Genomic DNA, 18,655 nt, shown 5'->3' with positions numbered 1-18,655 from the left:
TAAGACAAAGAAGAAAAGCATGATTTACCAAACTCAAGTGCAAGACTTTTCACTATATGACTGCAAGCATAGGCCTGATTTTAGAAGCAACTTTAGACTCTGCAGGATGATTCAAAATGTGTACTTGATCCAAAAGTGCATCATATGAACCCTGTATGACATTTTCTTTTTCAAATAGCAGGGATCATGTTCAGAGCCAGTTGTGCAAAAGTCCAGGTTTACCTCTATACAAAAACATTCAAAACAATCTTCAGTTTCCTGTCTGTCACATCCCCACAACAATTTTATGCTTAAAATTTTCCAAATTGGCAAGTTATGACCTTTGGATTGACCTGCTCTTATGTGGCTCATGGTAATAAATAGCAGACAAAAATGACAACATCTCCAAATTAGTTAATTTCATAGGCTGCAGAACCAATGAATTATGCCATTTTTTTTGTTAGGAAGGAGTATCAAGGGAAATGGAGAAAAGGAACGTAAATGGAGTCAAGATAGAGATCAGCCATGATCTAATTGAATGGTGGAGCAGGCTCGAGGGGCTAAATGGACTACTTCTGTTCCTATGAAAGTAATAAAGTTAATAAAACATTCGGCTCATTTATGTCAGCGAACACGGACATGCTAAGCTGGCCCCCGGAATGTTGATGTACTGCTATACTTTTGAATTACTTAAGGACCTAGGCAGTGTAGGCCACAAAATCTCACTTTGTAAAAGCAAAATGCTAGATTTCCAAGAGAGGAAACAAAAGCCACTGTGAACTCTATTCCTCCTAGACCGAGCATGCATCCCATTTTCAAAGAGTAGCAGTAACATCAGATACAGAAAGTCTATTACTGCACCATTTCGACCCTTCATCCCTGCCGTCTCCAGCTGAAGACTAGTATGAAGACTGCAAAAGGGGACAAAATGGGGTAAATGATCACATTTTCTGAATTACTGTATCATAATATTTTATTTTCATCCTTTCTCTTTTATTTCACTTAAAAAAACTAGAGGAATTCCATTTTGGCTGATGCACAAAACAAAGTAACTAGTTGAACCATACATGTGACCATGTTCTACAATCATTAAATCAATCTTTGATGTTTTAAACCACATCCATCCAGTCAGATAACAATCTCGACTACTGCACTTAGGAAACATCAAAGCCAGTTTATGGCCTTGGGAGGGTGGGGCTCATCAACTTGTTGGAAAGGGTTAACAAGAGACTTCTGTAAAAATACCTCATGGCAGAGTGATCAATGTGAGGGGGAACCGGGGAACACTTCTTCACTTGAATAAAAAACACAAGCAGACTTCAAGTTCTATTCCTAAATGACAGAAAACAACTTATTTTAAATGCTTCCTCATTTACCAAACTCATGACGAAAAAAGACCCATTTCTTCTGCTCTAATTGGTGATTTCAAGCCTTTTCTCATCAATAAAAAAACAAATTTCGCGTCACCAAAGTCGGTCTAGAATAGTCCCAACAGGAGATGCAGCAACAAAGTTCCTCGCTCAAACCTTGTTCATTCCTCTAATCCATGCATTCCACAAAGCTTAGCGCAAATTGCTCTACATTGTACAAGGTCACTTTACATGCAGGACATAATGCCAGGGGAAACATGTTGTACTGCTTTCAGATTACAGCGTATTATCAAAATTATAGTACATATTTCACTTACTCTTTGAGATAAATATTCTCCAAATTAGGGCTCATCCCCACAATCAAGACACAAACACAGCTTTGGTAAACTGACAGTAAATTTGAATTCCCATCCTCACCAGTGCCAGTAGTAAAGATTTTCATGCAATACTGCAATGTCAAAGTGGGCACAGAGAAATCTTTATTCATACAGCACCTCTCTTAAGTGATTGCTATGACCAGACCCACTGCATCATTGATTACAACTGTCAGGAGGCAGGGGGTGATGGGGTACCTCACTGCCAAGAGATTTGGCTGAAGAGGATATAATACTTGTTTTCTTGTCCAGATGGAGATAGGGGTCTGGAGGATGACTGGCCTCGCAAAATTAAAATGAAACTCCTTATTCTCACCAAAACAGTAAATGTGTTCTTGTTCTGTAAAGTACCACACTAATAGTGAATACTTCCTCCCTCACCCCACTTCAATCTCAAAGATAGGGTGGTCAATGTTTAAAGTTTGATGAAAATGTTTTTCAAAAGTCCTTTGCCAACAGCTGTGTTTACTTGCTGGTCCATGTTTATTCACCACATATTGCTGAACTTTCCAGAACACTGGAATCTTTATGTAAAGGGATGTGCTCCAATTGTAAACAGTTTCAATGGTTTTTTTTAAAAATAACATTTTAAAAAAAACATTTTTCTTCCTGTCCTTTTATGCACCAACCAGAATCAGAGGACAGGCAGAGTCAGAGGACAGGCAGAGCCAGAGGACAGGCAGAGCCAGAGGACAGGCAGAGCCAGAGGACAGGCAGAGCAACTTATTTCTAGGCATCTGCCACTTCTGCTATGTCCTGTGAAACAAACAAGAATGATCGAGGCAGATTTTCTCTCTGCTTTGTCTTCTCCGTGGATGCTAAAATTATACCAGCATCATCAGGTTTGCATTAGGATCAGCATTAAAGGTGACTGAACTACAAACGACCAGAATTTCTAATGTAATAATTGGGAGCAAATGGCTGATGAAAGACCAATGAATAGCAAGCACATTTGCATGGAGAGGATAATTTGCGTCTTGACCACTTGGATAGTGAACTGTTATCGGAGCAGACACTTAAATCAAGGGGAATGAAATTCATGGAGTTTCCAAAACCAATGAGCAATCAGTGGTGGTGTCCTCCATAGTCAAATAACCTGCTAATGCTCACATATGAAGAACAATCACTAGTGCAAGGTGACAGCACAAGTTAATCACTTCAGGAGGTAAAGGATAAAAAGATTGATTTTGAATGAAATGGAATTTTTATTTTCAGTGAGATAAGATGCCAATGGATTAATTTGCCATGTACACGCAGATAGGGTGAACATCACATATAATGACCTGGTAGGGAAAATGTTTAACTCCGCTCTCGCACCCCACCTCCCCCCCACCCTCCTGGCCTGAAAACTTACCTGCTCCCCCCTCCCAAACAGTGTTCTGCTTAGGATCTCTGAAGGTGTGGGAGTCCTGGCAACCTACCTCAATATCGGAGTGGGACTGCTGGTGACAGCAGGTAAGGCATTAATTCATTGATTACCATAAATTAACATATTGAAATTTCAGCCCCGTCGCTGTGCGGTGGAGGGGACCGCCACAAGGCCTCACCACTGCTGGTAATATGGGGCGGGGCCTTCCCGGCGTCGAGGCCCGTGGTGGGCCTCTCCCGGAGGCATTTTACGGGCCCCCTCGCCATGACCCCTGACATCGGGGGACTGGTAAAATTCAGCCCTGTGTGTGTATGTTAGGCTCTGCCCTAGGGCAGACCATGACTCAAATCTCACGCATGGGATTCTTGAGCCATTTACTGGGGAAGAGCAGCTGTGGTGGTTCTGTCACAAATTTTTCTGTGATAGCTTCTCCTGGAACTGGCAATTAAGGCTAAAGAACCACACCCACCCATATGCAATGACAAGGAGGCCACTTGCATGCATCAGGCACAAGTATCCCCACTGGACATCAATCTGTATTCAGAGCTAGTGCTCCAGTCCCCCCATGGTTTCAGGTTGAAACTGTGGGACTCTGTGACTGGACCCCATAGCTCACCAGACCAATTTCACATGGTCATTAATAACTTACAATGGCAACCAAACCCACATCACCCTCAATTTTGGACAAGATACAATTCCTGGGCCTGCTCACCGGGACTATCTGGAGTAGGGCTTGAACCTTTCATCTTCTGACTCAGAGGCAAAAATGCCACCACTGAGCCAAAAGGTTTTCACACTCACTCAGTAAAGCAGACATAACCTTTATCCAGTTACCTCATGATAAGCATTGCAAATGTCTTTACCTTCCTAATTCTAAACTATCTGACAATATGAGAGTCTGTCAGAGATTCGTAAGTTCTTCACTGTCACTAAACATATCTACCTACTGCAAGAGCCCTTTGGATTCACAGTGTGGAAAATAAGGTTTCTGCTGAAGGCTGTGACAGTAAATGCTCCTTGTTAAAAGACTGAAATCATGAGTTATGACCAAAAAAATGACTACAGATGTGTTTGGGGAATCTCGCAGCAGATGGAGAAAACTAATAAAAATACCAAACCATCGGACATTGGAAGCACGGGGGGTGATATGGATTCCACACGGGCTGGTTACATTCTGTCTCAAAGTTTATTTACAGATAATCAAAGTTTGTTGGCATAATAAAATGCAACACCTTCCACTTACCATGGCTACATGTTCCAATGTAATAAATTGGAGGGAAAAATATTTAATTCCTTTATGCTTCAGGTTCAGTACTGGAAGGTGTTACTGGGGGTGATATTGAGCTTCACTATTCGGGCAGTTAACTGGCACCGAGGATTGGCAATCCATTATAGAAACCCCTCCAATTTTCATTTCCATTGATTTCTATAGCAATGAAAATTGGACAGTTCCTAAAATGGAGGGCTGATCCACAACATTAGGAACACAGGAATGCCTCAACAAGGAAAGACCGCAGTCCACTGAGTTTGCCTTCTACTGTCCTGGTAGTCACACGGTACAACAATAATGGAGTTGCTGACTAATCATAGCGATCAATCTCTATCAGATTGTATGCCTGGGCTGCAAGTTGAAAATCTATTCTGCTATGTCCATATGGGAATCCTTTCAAACTCTCACTGTTTGACTTTCCTACGAAGCACCTGACTCACCCCTTGCTGTGTATTCATGATACCATCCGACCTTCCCCTCTCTGACCATGAACCATCTGGCTTCAGCAAAGGCCTCAGCTTCATCCCCTTATGCCCCTTCCTCAATGAATTTTGAGCTCGGCACGACAATGAGCTCTAATTCAGTCGCCTTCGCCTCTGGGCCCACTTCTTTGGCCAGGAGTCCTCCCCCAAATAGCAGACCCTTTTATCTGTCTCCAGTATTCTCCCTCCACCTGGACCCCTCTCTCTGGCCTCTTACCCTTCCCTGAGCTTTACATCAAGAAATGCTGGTGTGACATTGGCCGCCTCAATTTTTCCGCTCCCCTTCACTCACTCTAAACTATCTCCCTCTGAACTTGCTTCACACCGTTCTCTCCAACCCTAACATTGTCATCAAACCTGCTGACAATGGTGGTGCCCTTGTCTGTCAGACTGACCTCTACCTAGCAGAGGCCAAATGCCAACCCTCTGACACTTCCTCCTGCCTCCCCCTATACCATGGCCCCAGCACCGATCATCAAGCTATTGTTTCCAGGACTGTCACTGACCTCAACTCCTTTGGAGATCTTCCCTCCACAGTCTCCATCCTTGTGTTGCCCAACACCATACAGCTCATTTCTACCTCTTCTCAAGATCCACAAACTGCCTTGGTAGTCCCATCATTTCAGCCTGTTCCTGCTCCACTGAACTGATTTCTTCCTAGCTTGACTCTATTTTTCTTCCCTTGTCCAGTCTTTTCCTTTACTCTTCTAATACCCTCCATCACTTTAACAGTGTCCAATTTCCTAGCTCTAACTGCCTCCTCTCCACAATGGACATCCAATCTCTCTATGCCTCCATCCCCCAACAGGACGGTCTGAGGGCTCTCCGTTTCTTTCTCGAATGGAGACCTAAACAGTCCCCATCCACCACCACCCTCTTCCGCCTGGCTGAACTTGTTCTCACATTGAACAACTTCTTCTTTAACTCCACTCACTTCCTCCAAATAAAAGGTGTTGCTATGGGTACCTGCATGGGTCCTAGCTATGCCTGTTTTTTGTGGGATATGTGGAGTATTTCTTATTCCAGTCCTACTTGGGTCCCCTCTGTCACCTCTTTTTCCGGTACATTGATGTCTGTATCATTGCCGTTTCCTGCTCTCGCCCTGAACTGGAAAACTTCATCAAATTTTCTTCCAATTTCCACCCTTCTCACCTTCACATGGTCCATCTCCGACTCTTCCCTTCCCTTCCTTGACTTCTCTGTCTCCATTTCTGGGGATAGACTATCAACAATATTCATTATAAGTACACTGAACCCCACAGCTACCTTGACTATGCCTCCTCACACCCTGCTTCCTGTAAGGACTCCATTCCATTCTCCTAATTTCTATGTCTCCATTACATCTGTTCTGATGATGCAACCTTCCATACCAGCACTTCCAATATGTCTTCTTTTATCCTCAACTGAGAATTCCCCCACACCATGGTTGACAGGGCTCTCAACCGTGCCCGTCCCATTTCCTGCACTTCTGCTCTCACACCTTCCCCTCCCTCCCAGAACCACGACAGGGTTCCCCTTGTCCTCATCTTTCATTCTCCGCCACCCTCAGCATGATTCCACTACCACCACCAAACAGAGATTCCCCTCCCCTCCCTTTTCGGCATCCCAAGGGAACCATTCCCTCCATGACACCCGAGTCCAATCACCCCCTCCCCTTGGCACCTTTCCATGCAATTGCAGGAGATTCAGCACCTGCCCTTATACCTCCTCTCTCCTCACAGTCCAAGACATACGAACATATGAATTAGGAGCAGCAGTAGGCCACTTGGCCCCTCGAACCTGCTCTGCCATTCAATAAGATCATGACTGATCTGATTGTAACCTCAACTCCACATTCCTGCTTATTCCCAATAACCTTTCACTCCCTTGCTTATCAAGAATCTATCTACTCTGATCCCAAACACTCCCTCCAGGTGAAACGACGATTTATGTGTACTTCTTTCAATTTAGCGTACTGTATTTGCTGCTCACAAAGCTGTCTGCTCTACACTGGGGAGACCAAATGCAGATTGGGTGACAGCTTTGTGGAACAGCTCCGTTCAGTCCACAAGTGTGACCCCGAGTTTCTCCACCTTGCTCTCATGCTGATCTCTCTGTCCTCAGCCTACTGCACTGTTCCAATGAAGCTCAGTGCAAGCTTGAGGAACAGCACCTCACATTTTGATTAGGGGCTTGACAGTTTTTGGACTCAACACTGAGTTCAACAATTTCAGACCATAATCTCTGCCCCCATTTTGTTTCCTTTTCTTTGCATGTTTCGGTCTTAATTTATTTTTTCCTCTTATTTATGCTTTCGGACAGCAACTGTTCATTATTCGGCTATTCACACCTCCTCTGGACATATATTTTGTCTCTTTACTTGTCCCATTACCTCTCACTTTGGCTCTGCCCCACCAACCCTTTTGTCATTTAATCACCCCCCTCTTCCACCCTCCATTTCACTTGCTTAAAGCCTAATACATTTCTAACTTTTCCCTGTTCTGATGAAAGGTCATTGACCTGAAACATTACTCTGTTTCTCTCTCCACAGATGCTGCCTGACCTGCTAAGTGTTTCCAGCATTTTCTGTTTTTGACTCAGAACTATCGTAGTTACAGGTGCCACAGAGACCAGCAAACACTCTGCCGGTCTGCCAGATAGACACTTTACTCAAATAACTGCATTGGGTGCTCCAATTCCAGTCCTTTTTCTCCTATCCTCTTCTGTCTCTGATGGTTCCATGTGTACTGGTATTTCAGCCAACTGGGTAGCCTTCAGGTTAATGCAGACAGCAAGTGTTGAAACACACATGTGATCATGAGGGAACATCAGAATCAGGTCAACTCCTGTCCACATCTGGCAAATGTTAGAAATGTAATAGGTTTTGGACAAGTGAAAGGGGGAAGGGGGGAATGAAGGGCAGAGGGTAGGAGAGATTAAATGACAAAGATGTCATGGAATAAAAGGCTAACAGTCGTGCTAAAAGCCAAAGCATTTGTCCAGAGAAAGTGTTAATGGCAGAATAAAGAACAGCTATGTGCTAAAGCAAAAACATGAAAAACAAGTTTAAGACTGGGTCATGGTCTGAAATTGTTAAACTTAATGTCGAGTCCAGAAGGCTGTAAAGTGCCTAGTTGGAAGATGAGTTGCTGTTCCTCGAGCTTGCTCTGAGCTTCACTGGAACACTGCAGCAGGCTGAGGACAGAAATGTGGGCATGAGAGCAAGGTGGTGAATTAAAATGGCAAGCAACTGGAAGCTCGGAGTCAAGCTTGAGGACTGAGCGGAGGTGTTCCGTAAAGTGGTGACCCAAACTGTGTTTGGTGTCAGTTATTTTACTAGAATTGGGTGCCATTGGTAGCTCACGGGTAGCACTCATGCCTCAGTGAGGAGGTTGTACATTTAAGTCCAACTTGAGGTACTTGAGTACAAACATTCCAGTGGCTGACACTCCACTGCAGTACTGAGGGAGTGCTGCACTGTTTGAGGTGCCGTCTTTTGGTTGAGATATAAAACCGAGTTTGCATCTGCCCTCGTAGGTGGATGTAAACAATCACAGCACTATTCAAAGAACAGCAGGGCAGTTCTCCCCAGTGCCCTGACCAAGACTTATCCTTCACTAATATAGATTTGTTGGTCACGATCTCACTGCTGTCTGTGGGACTTAGTGCTCAATTAGTACAAGAACCAGCTGTCCCTCTGTTTGCCCACCCCTCTGATGCAACAATTTGCTCCAATAAACTATATTGCCCACAACATCCTTTTAATGCTGGGCTGGTTGATGGCTTATTGAATTTAATGTATACAATTTATCTCAAAAAAAGATAGCTAAATGTATGGAAGAATGTTAACAAGGAATCATTGTAAAAAGAGTACAAGGCAAAGTACAATCAAGTATAAAAGTTAAAACCAAAATGTAGAGCTCCAAGTAAGAATAACTTAGGAAATAGAAGTGTTTCTGGCACTTGTGTGAGTCAGAAAAGATCCAAAGTTATTTGGCTGAATCAGTATTAGCCTTAATCTCTAGAATTTTTGCCAAGATTACATACGATTATCAAATCGATGCATTTTCTCATCTGAAATGTGAACGTGAACACACCCAGGAAGGCATGTGTCAAATCCTTAGATAAAATGTTGATTAAATTAGGGTTTTCCTTCCTGTGACACTTACGTTTATTTAACTGAACTGTTCAGTGCACAGATAGATAGTGGCCCAAAAAGTTTCCTTCAGTATCCAATGGCACAAATTTGCAATTGGAAAAAAAAATCAATACCAATATGATCCTGAGAACATCCCAGAATAGGATTGAAAATTGTACTGGCAATGATTGTGGGCAAACAATCAACAGGTCTGGCAGCATCTGTTGAGAGGGAAACAGAGTTAATGGGCTGAATTTTCCAGGCTCTTTGGGGCTGGGCTAGGAGGCAGGAGGGTTGGCAAAACGGTGTGGGAAGGTGTCGGGAGGGGAGCCCAACGTCTTCCTGCTGCCATGCCATATTGCCAGCGGCGGGGATGTTGGCGGCTTTGCTGCCTGCCGGGAGGCCAATGGAGCCACTTAAGTGGCCAATTAAGGGTCACTTCCCACCTCTGCGAGCATTTTGCCTGCATCGGGAGGGCCCCTTGCCACATCGGAATACAGCCCAGTGAAACCAGGCAGTCTCCCAACAGGTGTTCCAAGGTGGGGGGGGGGGGGGGGGGGGGGGGTGCGGGTGTTGCTCATTTATGGCACTTCGTGGCCCATAAAGTGGGCCTGGTGGCAATGGCTACCCTCCAGGAAACAGTACCACCAGCGCTCAGCGACCACCACCACCACTCCCTCAGCGATCTCCGGAGCCTGCCTGCCCAACCCAACTTACCAGTCTTCGAGGGCATTCAGTCATTGAGGTGCTCTCTTCCTGGAGCTGCAGGCTCAGCAATGGCCACTGCTGATTGGACCAGCAGCTCTTGAGGGCAGGTCCGTGATCAGACAATATGCTGCCCAAGGTCCCGCCGCCGCCTCAAGCATTGAGGGCAAAATTCAGCCCAACATTTCAAGTCAATGACCTTATGTCATCAACCTATAACATTAACTGTTTCTTTCTCCACTCATGTCACCTGACCTACTGAGTATTTCCAACATTTTCTGTTTTTATTCCAGATTTCCAGCATCTGTAGTATTTTGCTTTTGACTTGACACTTTGGTAAGATTTTCCTCTGCTACTTTAAACAAATGTTAGTCCATTTATTATACATTTTTATCATTTCTTTATGTTTCTTCGCACACTTGTGGATCATATAATTGAGAGCTTTAAAATGGAGGTTTCTGTTGGGATTTGCAAATACCACAATATCCGGAGCAGATTAGCTGTTTATAGAACCTAGTCACTTGATCCAAAACACATAACAAGCCGAAGAGTATTTTCTCTCATCCCAGACACACAAAATAAGTTCTCAATTGTCTAAACAAAAGGGTAAACTGGTGCTATTTGCACCAGATGTTTGACGTTTGAACTCACAAGAGAAAAACAAACTGCTGTGAATAATGTGGTGTTCATTAGTTTTCTTTGAGCTTCAAAATTCAATTGTCGTAACAGCATCTATATTCATCTGCTCACCTTGGTAAGGACATTTAAACAGTCAGCATTTTACATGAACCATTTCGAAGCCTGTTCATTGCTTAAGCAACTAAATGAGCCATTTGGGTTCTGAGAGTTGAAGAAAGATAAACTCGAACATTTCTGTCAATTGCTCCTACGTTCAGTTAATGACATGCTGAGGAGTCACACAAGGGCGTTCAATAAATCCCTATATTTTAAATTCTACAGTTATCAAGAGCTCATCTCACTGAGACTTTCGTCAGAATAGTGAAAACGTTCAGGGTAAGTCAACATGTATGTGGTTCTATTTTGGTACATCGTTGGACGGAATTTTATGCCATGCTAATGAGCCGGATGGTGGCAGGGGGTGGCATAAAATGGAGCAGGAGGCTTTCCCAACCCGCTCCTGCCTCTGGCCCACTTTATGTAGGGCCGGCGGTGGGGGGGAAAACAGCCTGCCCACCCCAGACCAATCAAGGCCCTTAAGTGGCCACTTAACAGCCACTTCAGGGCCTTTACCCACCTCCATGTGGATTTTACGCGTGGCAAGTGGGCGTCCTGGAGCCGGGATCAGCCACCTGGGAAAGGCAGGCAGTTTCTGATCATCTCGTTGGGGGGTGGGGGGGCCCTGCTTATCGGGCACAGGGTGCCTGATGGAGGGCCGTCCCTGCTACCCCAACCAGCTCCAAGACCCAACATGCCCCCCCTTCCCCCCAAATGACCACCCTTGCCTCGCCGGGGCCCGACCGATTATTCCCGGTGAGGCAACCAAAACTTACCTGGACTTCCGGCTCCATGTCTTCCTCTGCGGTCGGCTGGGCTGCAGTCCCAGCAGTGGCCACCGCTTCCGGTGGCGCTGCTGGCACTAAGAGCTGCCGGCCCACTGATTGGCCGACAGCTTAATGAGGTGGGACCTCTTCCCTCAAGCGGGTGGAAGTTCTGCCTCGGGGCAATTAAAACTGGGGACCTGCAAAATGCGGGTTGGATCCCCAGGTAAGGCGGAAGCGGGTTCGCCACTGACTTTTCAGTCGTTGGTCGGCTCCTGTCCGCCCAACGTGAGATCCTGGCCGTTGTGTTTCAAGCATTGTGATGACTTCATTTTGCATGCTGCCAATAATGAGGTTTGGAAAAATTCTGCTTTTCATTTAACATTTATTCCAGCTGTAGAATCAAGTACTGTGAGTGGCAAATTCTTGGTGATCTTCTGACACAGTTGGCAGGGCTAATGCCCACCAGAGACATGCTTTCTTCCAAGGAGAATGGGGAGCCAATTGATGAATTAAGAGAGCCATTACTTGCCTTTGTGCCTCCCCAACCTGCATCTGACTTTCCAATTGATAATTAAAAGGAAAAATAAAATTGTATCTCTGCTGGTGAACCTGTGCACATGATTTCTAATGAGTCTCAAATGTAACTAACAAAATCAGACTTTTTTCTTGTTCAGGGTGTTTTTTTTTGGACTCAAGATCAGTGATGTTGGGAATGCAGCATCAATCCACTTTTGACGCATTGGGTCAACATTAAGCACTTGCAGGTTACCGACAGCTTAGACTAGATGCCAGATACAGCTCCCTCTTCCAGGTACAAAGAAAATTTAGAAGACAACCTCTTTCTACCCCCTTACTCCCATAGCAGGTAACCAAGTTACATCATTTTTATTTCCATTTCCAACAACAGCTACGAGCTATGCTTATGATCATTTGCAGCGTAACTGCTGTTTCAGTGCCATTGCAAGATGGACTTACAAAGGGACAAAGGCACTGGATTCTTACAGCCAGCAGAAAAGAGATTTTCACTCCTTTATTCTAAGATAGATTTGAACCTGGATCCCAGTGCTATGAGGGAAGCCTGCTAAACCACGATTCCACATAACATAATAACCAAGGAGACTTTAGCGACATACAGAATATCATAACAAAAAAATGCAATCATGCCTAAAGAAACTATTGCAAATATGTAGATGCTATCATATCTGTTAGATGCACATTATAGCACATAGATTAGGGCAAATTGGTTCAATTTACTAGTGTGAAAGAAAAACAGCTCACAAGGTCATGACGTACAAATATGATCATGCACTATCACACCACAAGAAAGGTAATCTTTTAAATGTACATTATTTATTTTTTATTGCTATGGTTCACAGTTTGAACAATTATCGAAGTCTAAATAGATGATGCTGTTTCTTTAAAACAGCTTAGCTAACAATTAAATCTTAAACTCTTTGCTTCAGGTGTGGAATGCATTGTGGCAACTGCCTGCAGGTAGATGTGTTTTGTATTCTCGATGTAGATAGTTATCACGATCGATGGATGTATTGTAACGCTACTGCCCCATGTGAACAAGCACTGTCGTAAGCAGTGATATACATCTCAGCAAAGTGCTTTCTGAGGAGCTAACAGCAGCATTGCATGAATCATGAATGTTCCTGCATACTTGTACTGGAACGGGTAACAGACTTTTTAAAGTAATTAATTAAAAGTAAAAAGCAATAGGTGTGTACTTTAATCTGAAAGATCCACTCTTGCAGCATTAAAAATATTGATATATAATCATTATAACCTTATGAATAAATAGGACATTCTCAAATCATTCCTTCAATGTAGCAATCCATGCTGATTGATAATTTGCACTGTTTTTGGGATTATGAGATAAGCTCAGGCTTGGTAACTGGATCACTTGTTTCCACGTATCCAGCTACTAATCTTAATTATTTTCATGATCTGCTACAACAACAACAATTTATATTTATAAAGCACCTTTAATGTAATGCAACATCCCAAGCTGCTTTACAGGACCATTATAAAACAAAGTATGACACCAAGCCACAAAAGGAGATATCAGGTGAGATGACCAAAAGCTTGGTCAAAGAGGTAGGTTTAAGGAGTGTGTTAAAGGAGGAAAGCAAGGTGGAGAGGTGGTGAGGTGTAGGGAGTGTATTCCAGAGCTTGGAGCCTAAGCAACTGAAGGTGTGGCCACCAATGGTGGAGCAATTAAAGTGGGGGATCCTCAAGAGGCCAGAATTAGAGGAGCGCAGATATCTTGTGGGGCTGGACAAGATCACAGAGGTTTGAAAACAAGGATGAGAATTTTAAAATCAAGACTTTGCTTAGCCGGGAGCCAGTGTAGTTCAGCGAGCACAGGAGTTAGAGGGGAACAGGACTTGGTGTGATTTAAGACATTCTTTCTTTGGCCTCCTTGTCTCGAGAGACAATGGGTAAGCGCCTAGAGGTGGTCAGTGGTGTCAGTCGCTGTGAGGCAACTATGGAGTGACCTCTCCATGGCGCATGCCTGGAAATTTGGATGACCTCAAGATACAGAGAGTAGAATGTGGGAGACCAGCCAGGAGTGCACTGGAATAGTCAAGTCTAGAGGTAACAAAGGCATGAATGAATCTGCTGCATTCAATAGAATTCAAAGCCAACAAGGCAATGAATTGATTCATTTTCACAACTCAATCTCCTTCCATACCCTGTTTACCTTTGTTCTAAGCAATTAGGAAAGCAAATTTATACAATATAAAACTGAGATTAGAGGCGAGATGAGAGTGACTGCCCTTGACATCAAGGCAGCATTTGATCGAGTATGGCATCAAGGAGCCCTAGTAAAATTGAAGTCAATAGGAATCGGGGGAATAGTCTCCAATGGTTGCAGTCATACCTCGCACAAAGGAAGATAGTTGTGGTTGTTGGAGGCCAATCACCTCAGCCCCAGGGCATCACTGCAGGAGCTCCTCAGGGTAGTGCCCAAGGCCCAATCATCAGTGGTCTTCCCTCCATCATAAGGTCAAAAGTGGGGATGTTGGCTAATGATCGCACAATATTCAGCACCATTTGTGATTCCTCAGATACTGAAGCAGTCTGTGCCTGCATGCAGCAATTCATGGACAACATTCAGGCTAGAGCTGATAAGTTGCAAGTGACAATCGCACCACACAAGTGCCAGGCAATGATCATCTCCACTAAGGCAGAATCTAACCATCTCCCCTTGATGTTCAATGGCATTACCATTACTAAATTGCCCACCACCAACATGCTTGAGGTTATTATTGACCAGAAACCTAATGGATCAGTCATATAAATACTGTGGCTACAAGAGCAGGTCAGAGGCTGGGAATTCTGTGGTGAGTAACTCACCTCCTGACTCCCCAAAGCCTGTCCACTATCTACAAGGCACAAGTCAGGAGTGTGATGAAACACTCTCCACTTGGCTGGATGAGTGCAGCTCCAACAACACTCAAGAAGCTCAATGCCATCTAGGACGAAGCAGCACACTTTTTTCTTTATTCATGCATGGGATGTGGGCGTCGCTGGCCAGGCTAGCATTTATTGCCCATCCCTAACTGCCCTTGAGAAGGTGGTGGTGAGCTGCCTTCTTGAACCGCTGCAGTCCATGTGAGATAGGTACACCCACAGTGCTGTTAGGAAGGGAGTTCCAGGATTTTGACCCAGCGACAGTGAAGGAACGGCGATATAGTTCCAAGTCAGGATGGTGTGTGACTTGGAGGGGAACTTGCAGTTGGTGGTGTTCCCATGCATTTGCTGCCCCTGTCCTTCGAGTTGGTAGAGGTTTGGAAGGTGCTGTCTAAGGAGCCTTGGTGCGTTGCTACAGTGCATCTTGTAGATGGTACACACTGCTGCCACTGTGCGTCGGTGGTGGAGGGAGTGAATGTTTGAAGATGGCGTGCCAATCAAGCGAGCTGCCTTGTCCTGGATGGTGTCGAGCTTCTCCCATCCAGGCAAGTGGAGAGTATTCCATCACACTCCTGACTTGTGCCTTGTAGATGGTGGACAGGCTTTGGGGGAGTCAGGAGGTGAGTTACTTGCCGTAGGATTCCTAGCCTCTGACCTGCTCTTGTAGCCACGGTATTTATATGGCTACTCCAATTCAGTTTCTGGTCAATGGTAGCCCCTAGGATGTTGATAGTGGGGGATTCAGCGATGGTAATGCCATTGAATGTTAAGGGGAGATGGTTAGATTCTCTTTTGTTGGAGATGGTCATTGCCTGGCACTTGTGTGGCGCGAATGTTACTTGCCACTTATCAGCCCAAGCCTGGATATTGTCCAGGTCTTGCTGCATTTCTACACGACTGCTTCAGTATCTGAGGAGTCATGAATGGTGCTGAACATCGTGCAATCATCAGAAAATATCCCCACTTCTGACCTTATGATTGAAGGAAGGTCATTGATGCAGCAGCTGAAGATGGTTGGGCCTAGGACACTACCCTGAGGAACTCCTGCAGTGATGTCCTGGAGCTCAGATGATTGACCTCCAACAACCACAACCATTTTCCTTTGCACTAGGTATGACTCTAGCCAGCAGAGGGTTTTCCCCCTGATTCCCATTGACCTCAGTTTTCCTGGGGGTCCTTGATGCCATACTCAGTCAAATGCTGCCTTGATGTCAACGGCAATCATTCTCACCTCACCTCTTGAGTTCAGCTCTTTTGTCCATGTTTGAACCAAGGCTGTAATGAGGTCAGGAGCTGAGTGGCTTAGCTGACTGGCAGCCCATCTACCACCTTAAACATTCACTCCCTCCACCTCCGACACACAGTGGCAGCAGTGTGTACCATCTACAAGATGCACTGCAGCAAATTGCCAAGGCCCCTTCCACAGCACCTACTAAGCTCACGACTACTACCACCTAGAAGAACAAGGGCAGTAGATGCATGGAACACCATCACCTGCCAGTTCCTCTCCAAGCCACACACCACCCTGACTTGGAACTATATTTCTGCTCCTTCAGTGTCACTGGTTCAAAAAACCTGAACTCCCTATACCACATGGACTGCAGCAATTCAAGGCGGCAGCTCACCACCAGCTTCTCAAAGGCAATTAGGGATGGGCAATAAATGCTAGCCTTGCCAGCGATGCTCACATCCCAGAACTGGACATATTGAAGATCCCACAATGCCCGTTTTACCAGAAGTGGACTGCATAATGAATCAATGCACATCTGCAAGCCAGCCCTCTCCAGCTTTGCTTGTCCATCATGCTACCAAACACAATGTTTACATCTCTGGGCATCACCTACGCACCACATGACAGAACATCTTCCCATCTCCTTCACTCCTGGCTTCCCACCTGAACTCTGTCATGTAAGTTTTGGTCCATGCAAACCATGGAGATGCTCCTGTAAAGGAAGCTCTGCTAACTATCTCATTCCTGAGGTGGTTCACTGAAAAACCTCTAACATAGGTGAGAATGCTTGCCTTTTAAGTAGCAAGATTGAGGTCAGTGAACATACTGTTAAACAATTGTTTAATTGCTTCAGCTTTCTAAAACTTGTATTCAAATGCATTAACAATTCTTATAATGCATAATCGCAAGTGTTAGAAATGGAAGCAGTTAAAAGCTGGGCTTTTGGGACGTGAGGGTGTATTTCTTTGATCTGAAGTAAGGTAACTGTAAAGCTTGTAGCATGTACAGTTATTCTCTTTTCCTCCCTCTCTGAATATTCTTCGCTCCTCTCCTGAAGGTTACAATGCTCTCCTGAGTCACTGTTGTTCACAAGTAAACTTGTACAGTGAGATTCTCACAGAGGGATCAGAGCTGAGCCCAATCCTGTCCACTTGTGGGCAATTTCCAGCAAAGGTCATTGGGCCGTGATCAGCAGTTGTAGGCCCGACTGATATCCCCCTCCCTGTCACAGGAACACTGATATCAACTACAGTACGCCCCAGCTGACATCAGCTAATTCAGCACAGGCCAGGCATTGAACCTTCTTATCTTGAAGGTACAAATGAATTTCAAAAAACTTAACTGCACTATTGTAATTACAGATCTGCATAAAACAGTTAAGTCTCAAAACACTGTCCTCATATTTTATTGGTTCAGGTTATTGACCATTGTGTTCATTTAGCACAGATGTCAAAGCTTCTTATACAACCTAGCAGGGGCCCATTGTCTAATAACATTTCTAAACTTTGATTAAAATGCAATGAAGTGTAAAACTAATCTCAGCAGTTCTGGAGCAATAACTGATATGAAGAGTATGCAAGCAAGTGCAAAAGCACTAAATCCTTCTTTCAAAAGGAATCTGATGGCAGCAATATTAGTTAATCATCTGATGTTGTGATTATTGAATTCAAGTACACACAATGGAGGATAAATTAAAAGTGGGAAATGTAAAAGGGCAATCCTAACCGTTCTGATGGACGGTCACAGACCTGAAACGTTAACTCTGCTTTTCTCTCCACAGATGGTGCCAGACCTTCTGAGTATTTCCAGCACTCCCTGTTTCTATTTCATAATTCCAGCATCTGCAGTATTTTGCTTTTATTTTAGGGTAATCCTATGGATATACCTAGTACTTCTAACATCTGTGAAAACCAAAGTCCCACTAGCTAAGAGGTGCTGTCTCTGGCAGTCAGGTTAATGTGCAAATCCTATCCACGTTTATGATAAGTACATCAACTGGAATAACTACAAATATTTTGGGCTTTTCTTGTTCTTAAAATTTATTTTATACCCTATTCAATCATATGCATCTTTTCCTAGAAGAATATGATGGGCAGACAAGGTGCCCTCAAGCCTGTGTTAACAACTTGCCTCGAGTCTCTGCAGCCAAGCTGCCCTCCAGTCTCTGCAGACAAGCCACTGAAGAAAGGAATTCCCCTTCTGAATATTCCCTCGCACCCTGTGGGGAAACATTTGGCCTTCAGCACTCCTCTCCTATCACCAGGGACTCTTGTGTGGGTACAAAGGAGATAAAGGCTCATCCCCACACTTCATGGCACATCAGTTTGGTGCTATAATGCACCAGCTCAAACATGAGATGTTTCAGCAGATACACAATCCCTTCACTGAAAATCTTTGCACTATTATGAAGTGGACCTTAAAGAGATGCCTGGAGGCACAGTGTAATCTGCAGTATTCCTGCAACTAGGTTTATGGTTTTGCTGCAGAAATGCTGCAACTGTTCTCAAATGTTTAATGTTGGAACATTTATGCTGCCACCGCCAAGTGATGGACACATAAAAGTCCTACAAGTATGCAGATAAGTTTCAAAACACCTGATCAGTTGACAATTAACACAAAGCAGAACAAAAAAGTCCAGCTATTTCCCCCCCAAAATTTGAACAATTGGCTGCGTGCACCGGCCAGCCTGGGCAGCTCTAAAGGTAAGCAGTACACTTTCAAACAACACGTCGAATCTCGTGGGAGCATGACCTTTCCTCCAGATCTGCTCTATTTAGTCTGTATCCAAGGCTAACTATTTGCTGGCACAAGCAGCTGAGCACAATCACATACT

The 18,655-nt window shown here is 44.4% G+C and overlaps 1 protein-coding gene across 1 annotated transcript in view; it reads right to left on the bottom strand.

Moving 5' to 3' along the window:
* The window catches only part of LOC137379708 (A disintegrin and metalloproteinase with thrombospondin motifs 20-like), a 603,896-nt gene that overhangs the window by 110,179 nt on the left and 475,062 nt on the right, over window positions 1-18,655 (bottom strand). The gene's annotated exons all lie outside the window — the stretch shown is intronic.

The sequence above is a fragment of the Heterodontus francisci genome, chromosome 18 (assembly GCF_036365525.1).
Source record: "Heterodontus francisci isolate sHetFra1 chromosome 18, sHetFra1.hap1, whole genome shotgun sequence".
Taxonomy (NCBI): domain Eukaryota; kingdom Metazoa; phylum Chordata; class Chondrichthyes; order Heterodontiformes; family Heterodontidae; genus Heterodontus; species Heterodontus francisci.
This window is presented reverse-complemented; position numbering and strand designations above follow the sequence as displayed.